We start from the raw sequence: 22,287 nt of genomic DNA, 5'->3' as shown, positions 1-22,287 counted from the left end.
CATATTCATGGCATCAAGCTCAAACATACACTGGTTTCTTGATCTCATTCCTCTCACAACTCCATTGGTAGTTGTTATAAGCAATTTTATCAAGAGCGAAAAGCTTCATCTTGATTTCTCCATAAGGTCACCTCCGTAAGATGCATCAATTGTACTCCTAATAGCTAGTGAAACTCCATTATAAAAGTGTTGAACAAGCATCCACTTAGGAATCCCATGATGTGGACATCTCCTTTGCAAATCCTTGTACCTCTCCCATGCTTCATACAAGCTCTCATCATCTCTAGGTTTAAAAGAAGTCAGCTCATTTCTCAGCTTAGCTGTCTTGCTTGGTGGAAAATATTGAGCTAAAAATGCTTGAGAAAGTTCATCCCATGTTGTGATAGAACCCGGTGGCAAAGAATGTAACCACTCTCTAGCTCGGTCCTTCAGAGAAAAAGGAAATAATCTGAGTCGAATTGCATCATCAGAAACTCCATTTATCTTCAACATATCTTTGATCTCAAGAAAGTGTGCCAGATGCACATGTGGACTTTCACTTGGATTTCCTCCAAATTGTGCTTGTTGTACCATTTGACAGAGTGCAGGCTTCAGTTCAAAATTATTAGCTTCTACCCTTGGTCTTGTGATACTTGGCATGAAATCTCCAATGTTAGGATAGGCATGATCCTTCACAGAGCGCTGTCAGCCATTTCTTCTTGTAATTGCTCTTGCTCTTGTGCTCTTTCTTGTTGTTGTTGAGCTTTAATTTCAGCTTTTCTCCTCTTAGATTCTGCTCTTAAAGCTTTTGCTGTCTTCTCTATTTCTGGGTCAAAGAATAGATTGATTTCTTCACTTTTTGTCCTTCTCATAAAATAAAGCACCTGAAAAACAAAAATAAACAAATTCTCAAAGTAAAATGGTAAAAAGAAAATAAAATAAAATGCCCAAATTAACCAAACAAACAATTGTTCAATATCAAACAAAAATCAAATCCCCGGCAACGGCGCCAAAAACTTGATGTGACTAATCCGCAAGTATACGGGTCGTCTCAAGTAATAAAGTGATGAATCAAGTATCGTTCCCACGAGGATTTGCTGTTTGATTACTAAACTATGAATGAAGCGATTATTTGGGCTAATGATTAATGAATAAATGGTAAATGTAAATGAGCAAGGTAAATTGATTAATCCAATTGAAATGGGTAAAGAGCAAACAAATAAATTCTAATTCTAGCTTGCAATTAAACTAAAATTAACAATGGGTAATTTAAGCAAAAGTCTAATTATGGTAAAAGTGATTCTAGAGTTGGGGGTTTATGCATAAATTAATTGGGATTTGTCTTGGGCATTCCAATTTTTAGGGAAAAATAGAGTTTGAAGGAAATTGATTCTAAATCCCTTTGATATCTTTTTCAAGCAAATCAAAGCGTATTCTAAAATAACCAAACCTACTTTCGTATGTATTTGATTACTTTAAAACCCATTAAGTTTTGTAACCAATAATTAATTCCTCTTAAAATCCTAGTTTATTTCTAAATCTAGGTGATTTTAAGTTCCAATCCATGATTACCCATCAATGACTTTTACCTTTCGGTCCTTCAATCAAAGATTAACACAATACCCAATGGGTACCAACATTAGGCAAGTAAATCAAGCACACAAGGAAGGAATCAAAACTCATATTTATGTAAGATAAGAAAATACCCAATCCAAATCCACAAATTAATCTAAAACATATTTCCCCACTCTGAAATCTAAAGGAATTACTCACTCATAATGGTATTTACAAGAAATATAGATGGAAGAATAAAGAAAAACATGATAAAAGGACTGAAATGGGAAAACCCAGGTGGAAGAACCAAGGTCTCTGGTTTCTGGAGCTCCAAACTCGTGCAGCAGCTCCTTCTTCCAAGAGAGAATGGCGTCTTCTCTCTCTCTTTCTATTAAATTTTCTTTCCTTTTTATTTTTCCTTCCTTTCCTCTTGTGGCAAAAATAAGGAAATGATGAATTTATATGGTCCCTAAAAGTTGCCCTAAAAGTAAATAAAAGACAAGGAGTGGATAGGAAATGAGGTGTAAAATTATCCAAGTCAGCAGCACTATTCACGTTCTGGGCAGTCTGCTTAGGGTTCGGCTTAACCCTAAATTTTCTTAGCAAATTTAGCCTCTGGTCTCACTGTCGCTAAGGTTGCTGCACTTCAAAGAAATCTCGGCGGACTTATAGTAAAAAGGAATATTTTACTCAAGCTTGACTAGTCTTGCACATTAAGCATTGACGCTTTACCCTAAGCATGACCTTAAGCAAAGCCTCAAGCAAATTTCGGCTGGTTTGCTTTTTCAAGGTTTGATTTCTTCAACTTTTCTCCATGCTTAAAGAATCCCAAATTTCTTCAATTCACTTCCTATTGCACTCATTGATCTTCGATTTGCCACAAAATACTATCAAAAACAACAAAATTACAAAAATCACATATAAAGTATTTAAATTTAACAAATAAGCTAAAATAAAGCTAAAAACATAAAATATACTAAAATATAAGGGCAAAATGGATGCAAAACTACCCTAGAATGCCTATATGAAATGAGTGTAACATTGCTCACTATTAGTTCTAGAAGCATCCTACAATGGAAGATGTAATTTACCATACTCACATGTAAAAGAAATTATTGAGTTTGTTGGAATGAAAAAAGGAAGAGGATTCTAACACTACATGGGGAGTCAAATTACAATTAGAGAAGCTTATAAGAAGCAACTTTGATTAATGTGCAAAGTTGCTTCTAATTAGCTCTTGCTAAAGGTATTGTAACCCTGCATGAAGTGATGTAGTTATCTTTTTGTGCCATTTCAACAAACTTGAAAATTTCACTGTCCATTTAAGATTGGAAAATTACAAATTTTAGTTCAAGATGCTTTTAGAACTAATTATTGAGCACTTAAAGCCTTCAATAAATGAGAGCTTCAATGTCTCCCTTAACACTTCCATAAAAACAGTAATATAACTTATCCATGAACTTAGATATATCAAATGGACTAGAATAATCAATTACTGTATATAAAAAGTTTTGATGTAACATCCCGTGCGGCAAGGGGAAATAATCTGCTGCTGGAGATGGGATTTCGCTTGAGACCTTGATCAAATGGGGGGTAGGAATGAACCAAATCATACATTGAAATGGGGGAAACTAATCATTAGAGACGCCTTTTGGTATAATAACCTGGAGAGTTGGAAGAACTCCGGGTTTAAGCGTGCTTGCTTGAGAGAAATCCTAGGATGGGTGACCTCCTAGGAAGTTCTCCATTCCACCTATGGGATAAAACCATGAGGCTCAGGATGGGGTGGGCCAAAGCGGACAATTCCTCTAGTGGTTGGAGTAGGGGCGTTACAGATGGTATCAGAGCTGGACCCCCTCCAGTAGATGTGTGGTTAAGGGATGAACCAAGCGGAAGCTGGAAAGCCTGTAACATCTTGTGTGGCTAGGGGAAATAATCTGCGGCTGGAGGCTGGGCCTCGCTTGAGACCTTGACCAAATGGGGGGCAGGAATGAACCGAATCATACATTGAAATAGGGAAAACTAATCACTAGAGGCGTCTTTTAGTGGAATAGCCTAGAGAGTTGGAAGAACTCCGAGGTTAAGCGTGCTTACTTGAGAGAAATACCAGGATGGGTGACCTCCTGGGAAGTTCTCCATTCCACCTATGGGACAAAACTGTGAGGCTCAGGATGGGGTGGACCAAAGCGAACAATTCTTCTAGTGGTTGGAGTAGGGGCGTTACAAATTTCTTTTCTCTAGTTAGGCAACACCTATATATAAGAAGCTACACATTACCTTATTTATATCTATTATTATATAGTTCTACCATATTTTGCACATAACTTAATATAATGACTTAATCTAGAGTCGCTACTAGCGCTAAGAGAATGGGTTGGCAAGATGCCATCAAAGCCTATAGCAAGCCTAAACATTACTTTTATAGATCATTGGTGGGGCCCATTTCCCTCATAAAATACATTTAAATATTTAAAATAATTTATTTATATCATAAAATACTTGGTTAAAAGCACCACAAACCTTTATACAATTACGTGTCATATAGGAGTTTCATAAACTTATACCTTTTGAAAAACATGATGAGACAATAGCCTCTGGGACTCATAGCTTGAATATGTTGAACTGTATCTTCAACTCTTAGGCTTGAAAGGGAAAACATAGAAAGGGGGCGAGCTTTACGGCTTAATGAGTAAAAGCCTACTTCGAGGAAAGAAAACAATAAAACACTTGCATACAAACACATGTAATGCAACAATCATATGGCTTTCACAACACAAATAATTCACATCAAGGTAATTCATGTCACCAGTGGTTCCCCAACCATTTCATAAAAATATCATAATTCCAATATGCCTAACCCATTAAAGGAGCTCTTCAAGACTTCCTCTTAATCATATACATAATGGATACCAGAGAAATAAAATTCATATCTCACCTGGAGGCTTTATTGTTGGAACCCTGCCATCCGAATGTCAGAGACACAAAATTGCCTTATTCGACATCTTCTTTCTTTCTTTCATAAATGAGCTCATAATGCATGCATGCCATAACTTTACTTTCCTTTTCCAATGGAAACCAGTGGTCGTCCTTGAATTACCAACACAACACAAGTAATTATATAGCATCTTCAAGAACATAAATTAGACATTTACATATAATAATCCTAGATATGTATTCATATCTAATAACATGTATCATCATACAAGAGTGCATATGTATGCATTTAGAAAATGTTAGTTTAAAAGAGTTTAGTAAGTACTCACTTATAGTTGTTGGACTCTTCTGCTTTATCTACTGTTGGATAGCCCTTAAATCCCTTGTCTCTGAGTCTTGTATGCCTTATCTTCAAGTTTATAAGGGAAAGGATTTAGGGGCTCTTAATTTAGGAATTAAACATAATTAAATAAATTTGGGATTCTTAATCAAGGGATTATTCGATGGCTGAACTTTGCTATGTATTGTTTACGTGACTATTCACATGAATCTATTTCTAATTATTGATGGTTTAGCCCTTAAACCTGAGTTTACCTGGAATCCATCCATAGTACAAGAAGCAAGGGTTTCAACCGTTCAATCCCAATATCAAGTACTAAAGTCTCATTATAGGTTCCTTACATCATTTTAGACTTTAAATAACTATAAACATTTATTGTTAACTTAAATTTACTTATTTTAACTTAATCCTTATAATTTTATACAAAACCCTAAAATCATTTTTAAACTAGATCTAAACACTTTTCTCACAAAATACTATGTTAGAATCTTTAATCAAATTAAGAAGAAGGAGGAAGAATCTTATCTCTCTTAGCTAGGGTTTCCATTAGGAGGAGTTTCTCCAACTTCTTCTTCTTCGCACTTAAAAGAGGAGGAAAAAGGGTACTCTTTAACATTTTTAAAAGGCTTAGGATGGATCTCTTTCATGTAGAGGCTTGAATAGAGAGTTTTAAGACTAGGGGATAGAGAAAACAAAAGGAGAGGAGAGAAAAGGGAAGAGAGGTGGAGAAACTAAGGGAGAAGGCTAGTGGGGCTCCCAACACTTCAGTTAATATATTCTGTCCAGACCAACTGTGGCTGCTAAACTTATCTAGACAGGCTTATTACACTTTAATCCCTCTTTTCTTGTTCTCTCTCTAAACACTCCACTTCTTTTGAGCTTTCTTTCCTTTGGTACTACGTGGAACGTTCCTTCTCTGGATACGGAATTTGGTTACCCTTATTGTGGCTATTACACTTAAACTACTTTTCCTTAAGTTCTTTATTGTCCCTCTTTTCTCCCCATTTATTAAAAACATATATATACAAAAATAAACAAAAGTTAAAAAAAAATATAAACACACAAGATATTGTCCTTTAAGGCAATCGAAGAGGGGGGATGAATTAGGTTCTATTTAAAAATTCTGAAGGCTAAGAGGAAATTGAACAATTTAAAGAACAAGAAGGGGGAAGGAAGAATTAAAGACACAAAAGATTTATAGAGGCTCAGTTATCCTAAGCTTATTTTCTCTTTTCAAGGCTCTCCTTTAGAGTTTAACTCCGCTGTCTTAATCTTCATTAGGTGAAAATTAAAACCTCTTACAAAAACTTAAGTACAAACCCTTACACTCTTATAATCCATTTACACACAGGAGCACTTAAGGCTCCACAACACCTCAATAATGAGATACAATTTAATTCACTCAATAACATAATAACAATAAATAATACAACTAAAACTAACTCTCAAAGGATTAAATGCTTGGCTCAAGTTTTAGCGAGAGAAAATATAAGAAAATGACTTAGACTCAATAAATTCATAAATAGTAGTTATTTTAACTTCAACTAGTTCACAAACACTCCTTATTTTTAGTGTTTTCATAAATTTGACCATTGAGAGTACATTTAATGCAAATAGAGCCATTTAATGTCTTAAAAAAAATCTAGGTTTGATAGCTAAACATCAAATTTTTTGGCAGCCAAAGCCTACTACCAAAAACATCACTTTTGAAAATTGACTTTTGACTGTAGAAATTTCTATTACATTAATCCTCAAAAAGGTTAAAAACACATAATTGTTGATGTTTAACTCAGAATTTTAATCCATTTGAAGCATTGTAAACTAGATCTAAAGCTTTTATCATCTAAATGACTTCCCAAAAAGTAAATTTTCCCTTTCAAAATACGTAAAATTTTATTTAACTCCCCATTGATCAAAGACTTGGTAAATTCTAAGGTCATGATAAAATTTTCTAAGTAAAGTCCCTAAACTTGAGCCACCACAAGTAATACATTGAGAATTAAATAGCAGAAAGAAAAATATTACGTTATATGCTTCCCCCTTGAACTTTGCTTCCATTTCTTATTCATTCTTAGTCATGATTTGAAGTAATTTAGTATTTTTGAATTTGAGGCCTATAAGCCCATCACAAATACTTTCAATATAATTAGTAGCACACCAATTGCTTATTACCTCAAAAAATGAGTTAAGACACTTAAGTCCAACACAAGATAACAAGTTTGAGGAAACATCAAATTTTGTAGTGTATCACTCAAGATAAAAATATCACTACATGATGGCTAAAAATAATGAGTTATCAAGAAGTGCAGGAAAATCCCTATTTCATTAGTCCCTAAAGTTTGCCAAGCCAATGAAAACTAGCATTTTCACATTTTATGTTATATTTTAGGTCACTAACAATGTTATCACATAACATGTCCTATTTTAGGTCCCCTAACAATATCAAACTAATGAAAAAATAGGGAATTTCAACTTTATCCTTCATTTTAGCACCCAAAGTGGAGTAACTTAGGCAATGCAATTATACTCATAACAAATACAACACACCATCAAATATACACATATCAGTTTTCAGTACATCACCATACACATGCATCTTAATTTCAATAAACCATCAGACACACAAACACATTTATAATCAATTCAATACATCAACCTAAGCACACAAATTTCTAATAATTTTAGTAATAATACACATATCTAATTTCATTCACAAATAAGAAGCAAGGCTAAGAACATACATGTTGAGTAAAATCATTCATATCTATTAGCAAAATCATTCTCAGCTAGACTCAGCTAGGTTTGGGAAAAAAATATAGCAATATGGATGTTTAACAATAGTAGAGAATGATAGAAACATAGATGTTGAGCTACACAACAATAATCACAACAAAATAGCCAAAATGGCAAGATAAAATTATAAGGAAAATATAAATGAAAGGAGGTAATTAATATTATATAAACCTTTACCCTAATTTCACAAGAATTTAAACCTTTTTCATAAATTGGCAAAAAATAAATTTAACTCAAATTCATGAATTCCATGTAATTAATAGAGAAACATGAATCAATATCTACATAATTAGTGGAAATTTGAGGGTTTCCTAGTGGTGACTAGAAAGAAGTGAGTGAGCCAATCCATTGAGCAATTGCCAATTTTTTTTTCTTCTTCATCATGAGAGTGAATGGAGATGGCAAGGGAGGAGAAGCAGAACAGGTGAGGCAAAGCATGGTTTTCTACAAATCAATGTTTCTACTAACTTGTTTCTTCATCTACGCTTTAGATGGCTAGAGAGAGAGAGCAAGGAGATAATGATGAAGAAGAGATGAGGATGACAAAAGCGATAAGGAAGAGGGTAGAGTGAGGAGATTTTGTAAGATTGGGAGACGAAAGGGAGACAAAGATGAGAAGAGGAGAGATAGTAAAGGCGAGGAAGATAAAGGTGATGAGGAAGTTTTATAAATAGTTAGTGATATAAAAGTTGTCCTATATCAAAATAGTTATGTCTGATCATTAAAATGCATCAAAAGAAACTGTTTATTGCCAATAATTATATCTGTTCTAAGAGGTATATATGAACAGATGTAATTATTCTATTCTAAGAGGTATAAGTGAACATATATAATTTTTTTAAGAGATAAGAAGTGAATTGATATATCTGTTATAAAAGATCCAAGCAAACAGATATAATTATTATATTAAATATAAAGTAAGCTATTGTATCTGTTCAAAGAGGTGTAAATACTTTATAAATAGCAGTAGTTTTGAGTAGAAATTTATTATCTCTTTCTCTTCTATTTCTTCTTTTCACTTCTACTTACAATCAATGTTATTATTCTTTAAATCGTTCTTATGAAAATTCTAGAATTATTGTCTAGAATTCTATTTTGGCTTTATTATCCTGAAGAGATCTGTTCAAACTATCTGGCAGCAATATAATGGGATGCATAATTCCTTTCAGCAAAGTGACTACGCCATCAAAGCCTATTGCTATTGTTATTGTTATTTATCTTACAATATTAAGGGAATTATACAAAAATGGAGGCTTCTAGTATTGTTGTTTCTGATTCTGGTTTCAACAAAATTGTCAATTCTAATGTCTTGAAACTGGAGCATTTTGATGGAACCAATTTTACTTGTTGGAAGGATAAATGATCATTTTTGCTTACTAAATTGGGTGTTGCATATCTGCTAAGTGATAATCTGCATAAAATTCCTAAACCATCTGATAGTAAGAATACAACAGTCATAACATCTCAAAAGAAACGTAAAAAAGATGAAGTTTGATGCAAAGGATTTATTTTGAATTCTCTTTCTAATAAGCTGTGTGATTTTTTTTTACCTATCAAAACTCCACAAGAAATCTGGTAGGCCTTAGAAAATAGGTATACTTATGAAAAATAAGGTATGGATAGATTTTTAAGTATGAAGTTTTTTTAGTTTCAAATATCAGAAAATAAATTTGTTATGAATCAAGTATATGAATTATTTGTTTTGGTATCTAGACTTAAAGATTTGAAAATAGAAGTGTCTAAAGAACTTCAAGTGGCTGTTGTGATTGCAAAATTGCCCACCACTTGGAATGATTATAGAAAGAAACTGCTGCACACTTTTGAATGTTTCATCGTATACCAACTTATAAAGGATCTTCATATTGAAGAAGAGACTTACATTTGTGAAAATAAATTTGCTTTAGAGTCTAGTACTAAGTTAAATAATATAGAGTCTAGTACTAAGAAGAAATACCAAGTCTGAAAAAAAGAGGAAGTATACTTGTAACACCCCTCACCCGTCTATAATGTAGCCGAGCAAGACATGCTACATTCAGTGTCGGAACACTCTATCCTATCTTGTCGTGTACAATATTAATTTAATTATATTATTTTACGTGTAGAAAATTTTTTTTTCACATCTTATTTTCGTGGAGACCCAGACAGAGTCTCCTCTATTTTATTAGTGCATGGCAGGTTTTCTTATTTACCTGTTAAAATCCCATATCTATATCATTTTCCATAAACCATGTCATGTCATCATAATACCCATAACCATTTCAAGTAAATAAAATATTTCATTTTATTCATATAAAATTCATACATTCATATAAAATTTAGATGCAATAATTTGCAAATTATTTACAATCACAAAATGATTTATATCTTTTACTTATATACAATAACCAAAATGCAAAATTTAAATATACATGAGCCCTATCAAAATGAACTGCTGATGTGACAATCTACACTGTAGCAGATCTGATCAAAATCTTATCTAAGCTCTACTGCTGCAGGTATAGGTCTTCCATATCTACGTGTGGTAAGAACCAACGCGCTAAGTATATTGCTTAGTGGTGCATAAATTGAAATAAAAATAGCTAAATAATTATTCCACATATAACTTTATAACTTTATAAAGAAATATAACTTTATAAAGAAATACAGATTTCATGAGTTTATAGTCTTTTACATGTTTATAGAACTTTAGAAGCAATTAAGTTAATCGAGATCTTTTCTGTTTGTTTATTTCATGTTCATTCTTAATACTTACACTTGCGATCTTTTCATGTACTTATTTAAAATTTATGGTTTATTACTGATATCTGTGTCCAAGTAATCTATAACCAATTATAAAGACTGGATACACGGGAGTATACTAGTTAAACATCCGTATGTCTAACATGTATACATCTATCATATCAGGCACTAGGCCAGCGGGCAGGCATAAAGCCAAAAATAAAATCAAGCACAATGGCCAACGGGCAGGCATAAAGCCTATAGAATAATAATATCAGACATATATTGTCTATCAATAATTATTCCTGTGGGCAGTACTACAATTTGTAATTCCTAATTAGTATACCAATCGATCCATGCTATGTAAATAAGTCTAGGTATACTTTGGGCAAATTAGTATTATTAATTACTTATGATCTTATCATTTTATGTCATGCATTATTAGTGTTTTATAGTAGTTTCATGTCAATTTATAGTGGGAAAATAGGTTCCCCCTTCATTTTCATGTAACTTATACATTTCGCAATTCATATAGGTAATTTACATGTCATGTATCAAATAATATCTTGAACCTTTTTTTTAGGTCCAGATTTGGTGTCTTATCTTCTCCTAGTAAATTGGCCAAGATGTGGCCACTATTTGGTTACACTTCCTCCATGGAAGTTGTTCTTTTATGTCTTCTCTTTGTTTTCATTTTTGATTCATGTCATTTGAAGTTTTAGAACTCAAGTTATGGTCAAATAACCACAACTAGTTCAGGTCTCATTCTAGGTCCAGATTTAGGTAGATTCTAGAGTCCATTTTTCCCTAATTATTTGGATATGTCACAGTCACTTTTAGACCTAATATTCTTCATAGAAGTTGTTACCCTATGTCTTATGATCACTCAAAATTTTGAATTATAATTTTTCAGGTCTTGTAGAATTAATTATAGCAAATTAACTGGCCTGGACTCAGGTACCCTGTGTCTACAGGATTCCAGATTCAAGTCAGTGGCTTTGACTCCCATTTTAGAGTTCTTACACTCAAATTTTGAGAAAAGTTTCTAAATCAAAGTTGAAGCCCTATCTCTTAGGTTTCTAGAACAGTTTGGCTCATCCCATTGGGGATTTTTAGTGAAAGTTATGATATAAATTCTGTTTTGGGGTCTGGTGGTAGTTGAAGCAAATTCCAGGATTTGGTGTACTAACTTGTTCTAACAATTTGACTTAGTTTCCTTGGGTTCTGGGTTCTGGTCAAAACATAAATATGGTAGATCTATGTCTTATAAAAATTTTGGCAATGGTTTCATTACTTTTGCAATTTTGTAGACCAAGTTATGGCCTTTTTGCCAAAATTGGTCAGGTGCGCCTATGTCCAACAAATTCTGGGCAGATTATTTCTGGATAGTTTTGTTGATCTAAATTGTGCTAACAATTTGACTTGGTGAGAGGCAGATCTGGGTTCTATGTTCTCATGAAAAATGTGCTCCTATGTTTACCCTTTCCAACGATTCAAGAATCAGGTCATTCTGACCTTCCTAGTGTGAGTTATGGCCATTTGAACATTTACTGTTCATTTAGTCATTTTTCTAGGTCCAGATTAGGGTTACCCGGATTCAAGCCAATTTTAGGCCAGGTTAGGGACAGTTTTTGAGCATGGTTTCTTCATGAATAATGTGGAAAATTGTCCTAGTTTTCATCTCTAATTGGAGTAACACAATTCAACTTATGGCTTAAAAACCACACTAGACATAAGGTTCAATTTCCTGCACAGAAAAATCAGCACTCTCAATTTCAAATTCTCCCAACTCCCTAACTTCATTTCACATTCATAGTACTTCTAATAGTCAACAATTCATCTAAACATTATCAATTTCAAGCCATACACAAAATTCTCAAATTTTCACCAAAACCCTAATTTCAAATTTCCAATTCATGGCATACACATACCAAACTCATACTAATCACTTTATCCATCATCTATACTCATCAATAACATAAATAAACCACTTAATTTCATCAAAAACCAACAATTCTCAAACTTTCTCATGGCTGCCAAAATTTAGAGGTTCTATTTACTCATGGTTTTCTTTTGATTTCATGCAATTTCTACTTGATTTAGTATGCTTACAAAGATTAAAGAAGGAAAAGAACTTGTTTAGTGCACTAACCTCTTTGATCAATTCTTGAGCTTACTAAATCTTTGAAATTTCTTCTCTTTGTGGATGCCTAGAGCTTCCTTGTGATGTGGGGATAAATTTTAGTGAAGGTAAACTAGGGTTTTGAAGTGGAAAAGCTTAGGAAAATTAAGGTTGAAAAAGGAAAATGGAGAGAGAGCTATGGATGAGTGTGGACGGCCATGGGAGCGAGAGGAAGAAGAAGATAGGCTTTTATTGAATTTTTTTCTCATTTAATACTCTTTCTTATCCCTTATTAGTTATTTGTTAAGCTCCCATTGGTTATCACTTTTTATGATGTCATTATGACATCATGCTCATGCAATATATTTTATTTCTTTTTCTTTTCTTTTCTTTTCCTATTTCTAAGCATAATTTCATGATTTAATTTATTTTATGTGTTTTAATCTCTCTCATTTTAATTGACATTTAGGTCAAAATTCAACTCTGGGGTTGAAATAACCAAAATGCCATTCGTTATACTCATCGGGTTATTTTTATCTGTACCAATAAATAAATTCTCCTAAATTTTTTTTGACATTTTTAATGTCATTTATACTTCAATAAACCTTTAATTAAGTCCTAAAAATTATTTTTTAGGGTTTCTCGCAGTTCTGGAGTCTGCAACTGTCTTCGCAGTCGCTTTCCAGTACGGTCACTCATCGCCGTAACCCTGGCTCGTTTAACCGAATTGTACTTCACTTCTTTTACTTTTTTTTTTTTAATTTTACTTAGTCTTTATTCAGTTAATTTATGCCTTCTCACTCTAGTTTAAGTGTAATTCCAAACATCCTGGCTGTTCGAACAGACTTTAGTCATCGGAACAGGAGAATGTACAGACTACCTAAAGTGAGGGCATTACAAAACTAATATCGCTTCAAGTTCTAATTTTGAAAATAATAAGAAAAACAAGTCATGATTTTTTTGTAGAAAAAAAGGTCATTTATGAAAGAATGCAAGTTTTATAAGAAGTTGAAATTGGAAGAAAGTGCTAGTCAAAAGAAGGCAAATGTTATTAAAAATAAGCCATCTATTTCAAAAATTATTGCCATGGTTTCTAAACTTAATATCGGTATGGTAATAGAATGCAACATGGAAAAAATAGAAATCTGCTTATTGGTGGTATGATAATGGTGCTACTGTTTATGTTTGCAATAACAAAAATCTGTTTAAAAATCATGAAGTTGTAGCAAAAGATGAAAAAGTTATGATGGGAAATCAAGACACAGCCAAGGTTCTTAGAAAAGGAACTATGAAACTTCAATTCACTTCTGGGAAGAAGTTAATTTTAACAAATGTTTTTCATGTTTAAGATGTGAGGAAGAATCTGATTTCTGCAAATTTATTGTGTAAGAAGGGTTTAAAGGCTGTCATAGAAGTAGAAAAAGTTATTTTCTCTCTAAATGATGTATTTGTTGGATAGGGATTTTCATGTGATGGCATGTTCAAATTAAGTATTAATAAAGTATTCTGTTCATATGTTTGAGTCTTTTTTTTTTTAATTTATGGCATGCTCTTTTATCACTTGTTAATTTTCAATCAAATATATATATAAGTATGGATTGATTCCTAGTGTTAATAACAAATCTGGAAAATATGACATATGCTTACAAGCAAAGATGTCTAAGAAACATTTTCCAAAGAATGAAAGAACAACAGAATTGCTTTAACTTATATATTCTGATATTTGTGAATTAAAGAGTCATTTAACTAGAGGAGGTAATAGATATTTTATTATTTTTATAGATGATCATTCTAAATTTACTCATATTTATTTGATGAGAACAAAAGATCAAGCTTTTGACATGTTTAAAAGTTATAAAGCCTTAGTAGAAAATCAATTGGAAAGGAAGATTAAAATCCTACAAAGTGATAGAGGAGGTGAATACTTTCCAAATGAATTTTTTGTTTTTTGTGAAGAAAATGGTTTGATTCATTAAACAAGTGCTCCTTATACCCCATAACATAATGGTTTAGCTAAAAGGAAAAATAGAACATTGGTAGATATGATTAATGCTATGTTTATGCATGCAAAATTACTAATGAATCTATGAGGAGAAGCATTATTAATAGCTTGCCATGTGCATAACAGAATACCTTCAAAAAAGTTTAGAGTCTCTCCATATGAAATATGGAAAGGAAGGAAGCCTAACTTAAATTATTTAAGGGTATGGGATTGTATAGCCTATTATAGAGTTTTACATTCTAAAAGAACTAAGTTAGGACCTAGAGCTCTTAAAAGTGTTTGTGTGGGATATATTGAAAATTCAAAAGCATATAGATTGTTGGATTTAGATTCTAATGTGATTATAAAATCTAGAAATATTGAATTTTTAGAATTAAATTTTGTTGCTGATACAAATATTAATCCATGATCAAATACAAAAGGTTCTAATCTTACATTAACTCAAGATGTCAATTTGAATTCTAGTTCTTTTTCAAATAATAAACAAAAATAAATTGATTCTCCTATTGAACTTGGAAGAGGTCAAATAGTTTGAAAAGAAAAGAACTTAGATTTAAATTTCATTTCTTCACAAGCAATAATCTTCCTAGTTGAATGTAGTAGAGATAAGATATTAAATAAAATACATACTATCTTAAATCTGGAAGAGGGTCCTAAATTTTATAGTAAAGCAATCGCTTCCAAAGATTTTGCTTTTTGGAAAAAAGCAATAAATGATGAAATGGATTTTTTATTATCAAATGGTACATGGGTAATAGTAGATTTACCTCCTGGTTCTAAACCTATTTAATGTAAATAGGTATTTAGGAGAAAATATAATACCGATGGTTCTCTACAAACTTTCAAAGCTGGACTAGTTGCAAAAGGTTTTAAACAAAAAGCAGGAGGTGATTATTTTGATACATATGCTCCTGTGGCAAGAATTACTTCAATAAGAGTGTTGTTGTAACACCCTAGGCAAATCCCACATCGACAAAACACGGGAGAGATGCTGGGTTCATAAGTTGACAGTTCCTAACCCCTATTGACGCATTTTAAAACCGTGAGGGCTTCGGCCTATAGCGGACAATATCACTAGTGGGCCGGGCCGTTACATTTGTGGTATCAGAGCCGCTCCGCGTGCAACCTTGAACGATGGTGGGGCAAACCTCAACGAGGACGCTGAGTCCCATAAGGGGGGTGGATTGTAACACCCTAGGCAAATCCCACATCGACAAAACACGGGAGAGATGCTGGGTTCATAAGTTGACAGTTCGTAACCCCTATTGACGCGTTTTAAAACCGTGAGGGCTTCAGCCCATAGCGGACAATATCACTAGTGGGCCGGGCCGTTACATTTCCCCGCCCACTGGTGATATTGTCCGCTATGGGCCGAAGCCCTCACGGTTTTAAAACACGTCAATAGGGGTTACGAACTGTCAACTTATGAACCCAGCATCTCTCTCGTGTTTTGTCGATGTGGGATTTGCCTAGGGTGTTACTATCCACCCCCCTTATGGGACTCAGCGTCCTCGCTGAGGTTTGCCCCACCATCATTCAAGGTTGCACGCGGAGCGGTTCTGATACCACAAATGTAATGGCCCGACCCACTAGTGATATTGTCCGCTCTGAGCCAAATTGTAACAGCCTGATCCTTCTCCAGTTAGTATTGTCCGCTTTGGCCCATGGGCCTCACGGATTTGTCCCTTGGGAGGTTTCATTCCCAAAAGCGCGCTGACCAGGTGAGGAAGACTCCCACATATATGGCCCAAATCTTTTCTTCCCGTTTCCGATGTGGGACACGAAGTTTCCACCCCAGTGCGTAGCTGGTTGAACAAGCATGTCCCAACCCCATCCCTGGGTCATGACAGTTGTTTGCTTTAGCATCAATTTATAATTTATTTGTTCATCAAATGGATGTTAAAACCACATTCTTAAATGGTGATCTTGATCAAGAAGTATACATGGAGCAACCTGAAGAGTTTGTACTTCTAAAAAATGAAAAGAAAATTTGTAAATTAGTAAAATCATTATATGGTTTGAAGCAAGCCCCAAAACAAGGGCATGAAAAGTTTGATAATGTGATATTATCACATAGTTTTAAACATAATGGAGTAGATAAATGTATTTATTCTAAATTTACAAAAGATTATGGTGTAATAGTGTGCCTTTATGTAGATGACATGCTAATAATAGGAACTAACATGTAAGGTGTGAATGATACTAATAAGTATTTAGGTTCTCAGTTTAAAATGAAAGACATGGGAGAAGTGGATACTATCTTAGGTATCAAAATAAAAAAAAACATAATGGGGGGTTTTGCTTTGAGTCAATCTCATTATATTGATAAGATTTGTTTCAAGTATAATCATTTGTGTATTAAAGAAGCTAATACTCCTTTTGATGTTTCTAGCAGATTAGTTAAAAATTCAAAAAGATCTATAAGTTAATTAGACTATGCTAGTACAATTGATAGTTTGATGTATGCTATGCATTGTACTTAGCCAAATTTTGCTTTTGTTGTTTGTAAACTTTCAAGATATACTCATAATACTAGCACTAATCATTGGAGAGTTGTTGGAAGAGTTCTCAGTTATCTTAAAAGGACAAAGTCTTTTGCCTTGTTTTATAATAACTTTCCTTCAATCTTGAGGGTTATAGTGATGCCAATTGGATAACTAGTATTAATGATAATAAGTCTACATCTGGTTGGATATTCACTTCAGGTGGAGGAGCTATCTTATGAGCTTTTAAGAAACAAACATGCATCACCCATTGCACAATAGAATCCGAGTTTATTGCTTTTAATAGTAGTAGAAAAAGAGGTAGAATGGCTGAGAAATTTATCAGTAGATATAAAGTTATGGCCACAACTAATGTTATCAATCTCTTTGCACTGTGATAGTGAAGTTACTATGTCTAGAGCATTTAGAAAGATTTATAATGGCAAGTCTAGAGATATTGCTTTAAGACATGAGTCTGTTAGACAACTAATTTCTTATGGTTTTATCACAGTTATATATATAAAATTAAAGAACAATCTTGTTGACCTATTAACCAAAGGGCTTCTAAGGGATATGCTTAATAGCACTGCATGTGCGATGAGTCTAAACTTTTTCTAACTTGTCACTAGTAATGGAAACCTTACCTTTCTTATTGCTCAGCAATTTTAAAGGTTTAAAAGGTAATAACAAATTATAGTTTGTGACAATTTGCGAGTACTAAAAATTTAAACAGTGCTTAAGAAAAAGAAGTTGAGTTTTATTACTCTTAATGAAGATACTAAGTTTGGTTTAGAACCAAGAAGTTCATAATTGTGATTTAGTTTAAACTTCACCTACGTAAACACAAGAAGTGGTGCCACTTGTATCAAAGTTTGGATAATAAAACTTTGTAAGTGTTTATAAATTCAGGAGGTAGCACAATGCCATAATATGGTGCTAAAGCTCACGGTGAATGTAACACCCCCCATACCAAGTAGTCTATACATTCTACTATTCCAGTAACTAGTAAGGGTGAGCATTCGGTTCAAACCGAACTGAACCAAACCGAACCTAATTAAATTATAAAAACCGAATTACATATTTTAGAAACCAAATCAAACCAAAATGGATAAAAAATCGAATCGAACCGAACTGCTCTATTTTGGTTCGGTTCAGTTTAAACCGATCGTTTTGATTTTTGATTAATTTTTTAATTTAGACTTGATTTTCAAGTTATTTGGTCTAATTTTGATTTTGGTTTGAACCTAATAACCATTGATCAATGAAATTAAACAATTTATATATATATAATTAAATATAATTCATAAATTCCCCATAAAAATAAATTAATTCAATTTGATTTGGTTCGATTTGAATATATAAAATTATTATTTGATTTGGTTCTGTTTAACCGATTTTTTCTCTTCAAAATTCAATCGAACCGAAATAACCCAAATTTTTATAATATAAAACTGAACAAAATTGATTGAATTTTAAAACCAAACCAATTGAACCTAATTGATTTGATTCGATTCAATTTTTTTATTTGAACCAAAATCTGCTCGCCCCTAGTGACTAGTGTCTGTCCGGGCAGTCAGGATGTCTAGAACTATATTTGTGTCATCTAGAAAAGCCATAAATAAAAATTAATAGAAATCATATGAAGGTGAAATGGAAATAAGAAAAACAAAGCATAATTGGTTAAATGAGTCGAGGTCTCAGCGATGAGTGACAGAACCGGAAAATGACTGCGAGCTCAGTTGCTATCCTAAATTTGTGTGGGACCCTATGACATCTCAGGCCTAAGGATAATTGTGAAGCTAATGGTAATGTGAAAACCACAAAAAAGAACAGGGAACTAGTTCAAATAATTGAATCAGAGTTCAGGAAGCAACCTAGTGCTATTGGAAAAACTGATCAGACCGACAAGGAGCAATTTGGTCAATTCACCCTAAGAAGTGACTCTTGGCTTAAATGTACATTAAAATGTAGGAAATTAAAATTATAAAAAAAATAGATTAAAAGTGAAGAGGTGTGTGGAAGAAAAGAAAAAAAAGGAAAAAAAGTTCAAAATTAAAGTGAATATGACATCATCAATGATGTAAGCATGACACAATAAAAATTTATAATTTAATTAATTATTTTTGGATAAGTATAATAAGGGGATAAATACAAAATTAAAAAGAAAAAAAATTGTGGTCTTCTTTCTCTAGTAGCCGTCCCTCTCTCTCTCCATTTCTCTCTCTCAAACATCCTCTATTGATGAGCAATTGAAGCTCATTAAAACCCTAATTTTCTTTCTTAATTCCCATAATTCCCAATACCAATCCTTGAAATTTCACTTTGGTTTGAAGATTGAAGGAGAAAGAAAGGAGAAAATTGAAGAGTTTAAAAAGATAGAAAAGCTCTATAGAGGTAAGTGATTTTCCAAGTCACTTCTCTTCTTTAATCTTTTAAAGTATGTAAAATTAAGTTGAATTGGCATAAAAAATTTGAGAAAATGATGGGAATATAAAAGAGGCAAATTTCGGCAGCCATGGATAGGGTTGGAGTTTGATAGTTTTCTTTAAATTAAATTTGCCTGGAAATGGTTCTTGATAAGTACAAGTAATTAGTATACTTGAATTGCACAAATTGTGACATTTAAAGAATTAGGGTTTATGGTGGTTAGGGTTTTGGAAGAAATTGGAGATTTTTGGGAATTGTTGACCAATTGATATTTTGATGCTCAATTATGGTCAATTAGTGTGCTTTTAAGTGTAAATTGATGAATGGAATTGAGATAAGTGAGTGATGTTAAGTTGTTGAATTCTGGACCAATGAGTCCAGCAAGTTTAAAAGGGCATAAGTTGAATTGTGTTGCTCCAATTGTTATGAGGCCAATTGGAGATGAAATTAGGGTTATAATGCTACATTTTTTTATGAAGAAACCTTATCCAAAAACTGACTATAAGTTGGTCTAAAATTGGCTTGAATCATGAATTGGTACCCTGATTCTAGGTAGAATTAACCAAATAAACAGTACATGTTCAAATGGCCCTAACTTTGTGTAGAGACGTCCAAATGACCTAATTTTTGAACCATTGGAAAGCTTATACATAGTAGAACAACTTTCATGGAGAACAAAAACTAAATTTTGACCATAACCTAATTAAATTGCTAATTAAAATTAGGTCACCAAAACTGCCAGAATCAAATTTATCCAGAAATTCTGGACATGGACCAATCCGGCCAGTTATGGTAAAAATGTCATAACTGGAGCTACAAAACTCCAAATGGATTGATTTAAAAAGGGAATTAAAGTAGAGACATTAAGTAACAACTTTGATAAGAAAGATTAACCAAATTTCCATTGTATATTGGTCTAATGGAATAGTAAACATCAGTGACAAAAACTGAAATTTTGAAATTACTCCTAATAAGCCTTGAATTGCAATTGGCAACCAATGCCAACAAAATTATGATCCAAAATGTGATAGGACCATATGTTTAGAAATTGTATACCTATTAATTATATATAAAAAAAGTCAATATTTTGAATGAATAGTAATGTGAATAGTAACCATAATAATATCAAATGCAAAGAACTCAACTCTTATGAGAATTTATAAGTAAAATTAAGTATGCAAAATTTAATTTATTGGATTAGTTAGTAGAAATGATTTAGGTGGATATTAAAACATTTTAATTATGTGTTTCAGTTGAAAAGAAGTCATCCAAGGAAGGAGGAAAAGTTGGATCAAGTCAAGATTAGTTAAAGAGGTTTGTGAACAACAACTAACTCCCTTTTGTTTTTCAAATTAAATTTTGTATTGAATGAGTGGTGAAAATAGTTTATGATCTTTATTACATTAAATACCTTGATTGACAAAAATCATGTGTTGCTAGCCCATTTTTGAGAAATCAATTTGAATAAAATAAGAATGTGAATTGATAAATACTGTTGATGTTTGGAAAATTTTTGAAATGGTTTAAAATCGCAGTTGACATGACTATATGTTTTGAATTTCTCACTAGTTGTCTAGTGGGACGAATTAGATTATATTCTCTCTCTGGCTGAAGTGTGGAGGTGTGTGCCAATTGAGGATGAATTGAATGAGTACTCATATATATGTGCTAGTTAGCCTTGGCATTCTCCATTAGCCTTTGATTATTGGGACAAATTGGATAATCGTGTCATAATCAAAACTGTGTGACTTTTCAGAATTTTTATTTTATGATTGATGAAATAAAATTTATTTTTATTAAGTGATTCTTTGGCTTCAGAAATAAAGCATGATTTTATATGCGTTAACATTTCAATTGATTTAGCTTAGAAAATTGTGATTTATATTGATGCGTAACATATTATTTTTTTTTAGTTGTGCACCACTGAGTCTTTGGCTCAGCGATAGCTTGCTTATGCTATCGCAGATAAAGAGACAGATAAAGCAGCAGAGTAAGCTGCTTGTGATGAGGAGTGATCATTATTTTGGAGTCGTTACCGGTTATATAGATTATACCCTTATAAATTTTTTTTAATGTATATATATCTATGTGTATGTACATGACAGACTTGAGCAGTTGTATAAAGATTTTGGAATTTTATTTTTGATCAGTGTAAATATTTGTATTTGTTCTAAGAGGTATATATGAACAGATATAATTGTCCAATTTTAAGAGGTATAAGTGAATAAATATAATTTTTCTTAGAGATAAGAAGTGATTTGTTGTATCTATTATAAAAGGTATAAGTGAACAGATGTAATTATTCTAATAGATTCAAAATGAACTATTGTATATGTTTAAAAAGGTGTAAATGCTTTATAAATAGTAGTAGTGTTGAATAGAAATTCATTATCTCTTTCTTTTCTATCTCTTCTCTTCACTTCTACTTACAATTAACGCTATTATTCTTTAATTCGGTTTTTAAAGAATTCTAAAATTACTATCTAGAATTTTGTTTTAACTTTGTTATCCTAGATGAATCTGCTCAAACTACCTGGCAGCAACATAGTGAGAGACATAATTCTCTTAAGGAGAGTGACTATACGATCGAAGTCTATTGCTATTATTATTGTTATTTTTCTAACAGGAAGAAAAGTCAGTGACTGTTGATGGAGAGAGAGAGAGAGAGAGAGAGAGGTTTAAAGAACCATTGTTAATTCATCTCTATTTCTCAATGGCAAAACGATGAATTTTTTATCCAAATATTATATCATCATTAGTGATGAAATTCCTCGTGGCTTTTTTATATAACGTTTATCATTAATTCTAAAAGTACTAGGTCAAAACACAAAGTTTTAACTTTCCGCTATTAATCTTCTCTATTTATAGACAGATTTGAGAAAATTAATTATTTACATAATTTTAATAAAAAAACTTAGAGTTTAAAACATAAATC

General features: G+C 32.5%; 1 non-coding gene across 1 annotated transcript; it reads left to right on the top strand.

The window, feature by feature from the left end:
- The first annotated feature begins 211 nt into the window (after positions 1–211).
- On the top strand, positions 212–318 carry LOC131177530 (small nucleolar RNA R71). The gene has a single exon (XR_009146973.1). It is a non-coding gene; the product is annotated as a small nucleolar RNA R71 (small nucleolar RNA).
- Positions 319–22,287: the final 21,969 nt, after the last annotated feature.

The sequence above is a fragment of the Hevea brasiliensis genome, unplaced genomic scaffold, assembly GCF_030052815.1.
Source record: "Hevea brasiliensis isolate MT/VB/25A 57/8 unplaced genomic scaffold, ASM3005281v1 Scaf540, whole genome shotgun sequence".
Classification (NCBI taxonomy): Eukaryota; Viridiplantae; Streptophyta; class Magnoliopsida; order Malpighiales; family Euphorbiaceae; genus Hevea; species Hevea brasiliensis.
Note: the sequence above shows the minus strand (reverse complement) of the source record. Positions and strands in the feature narration are given on the sequence as shown.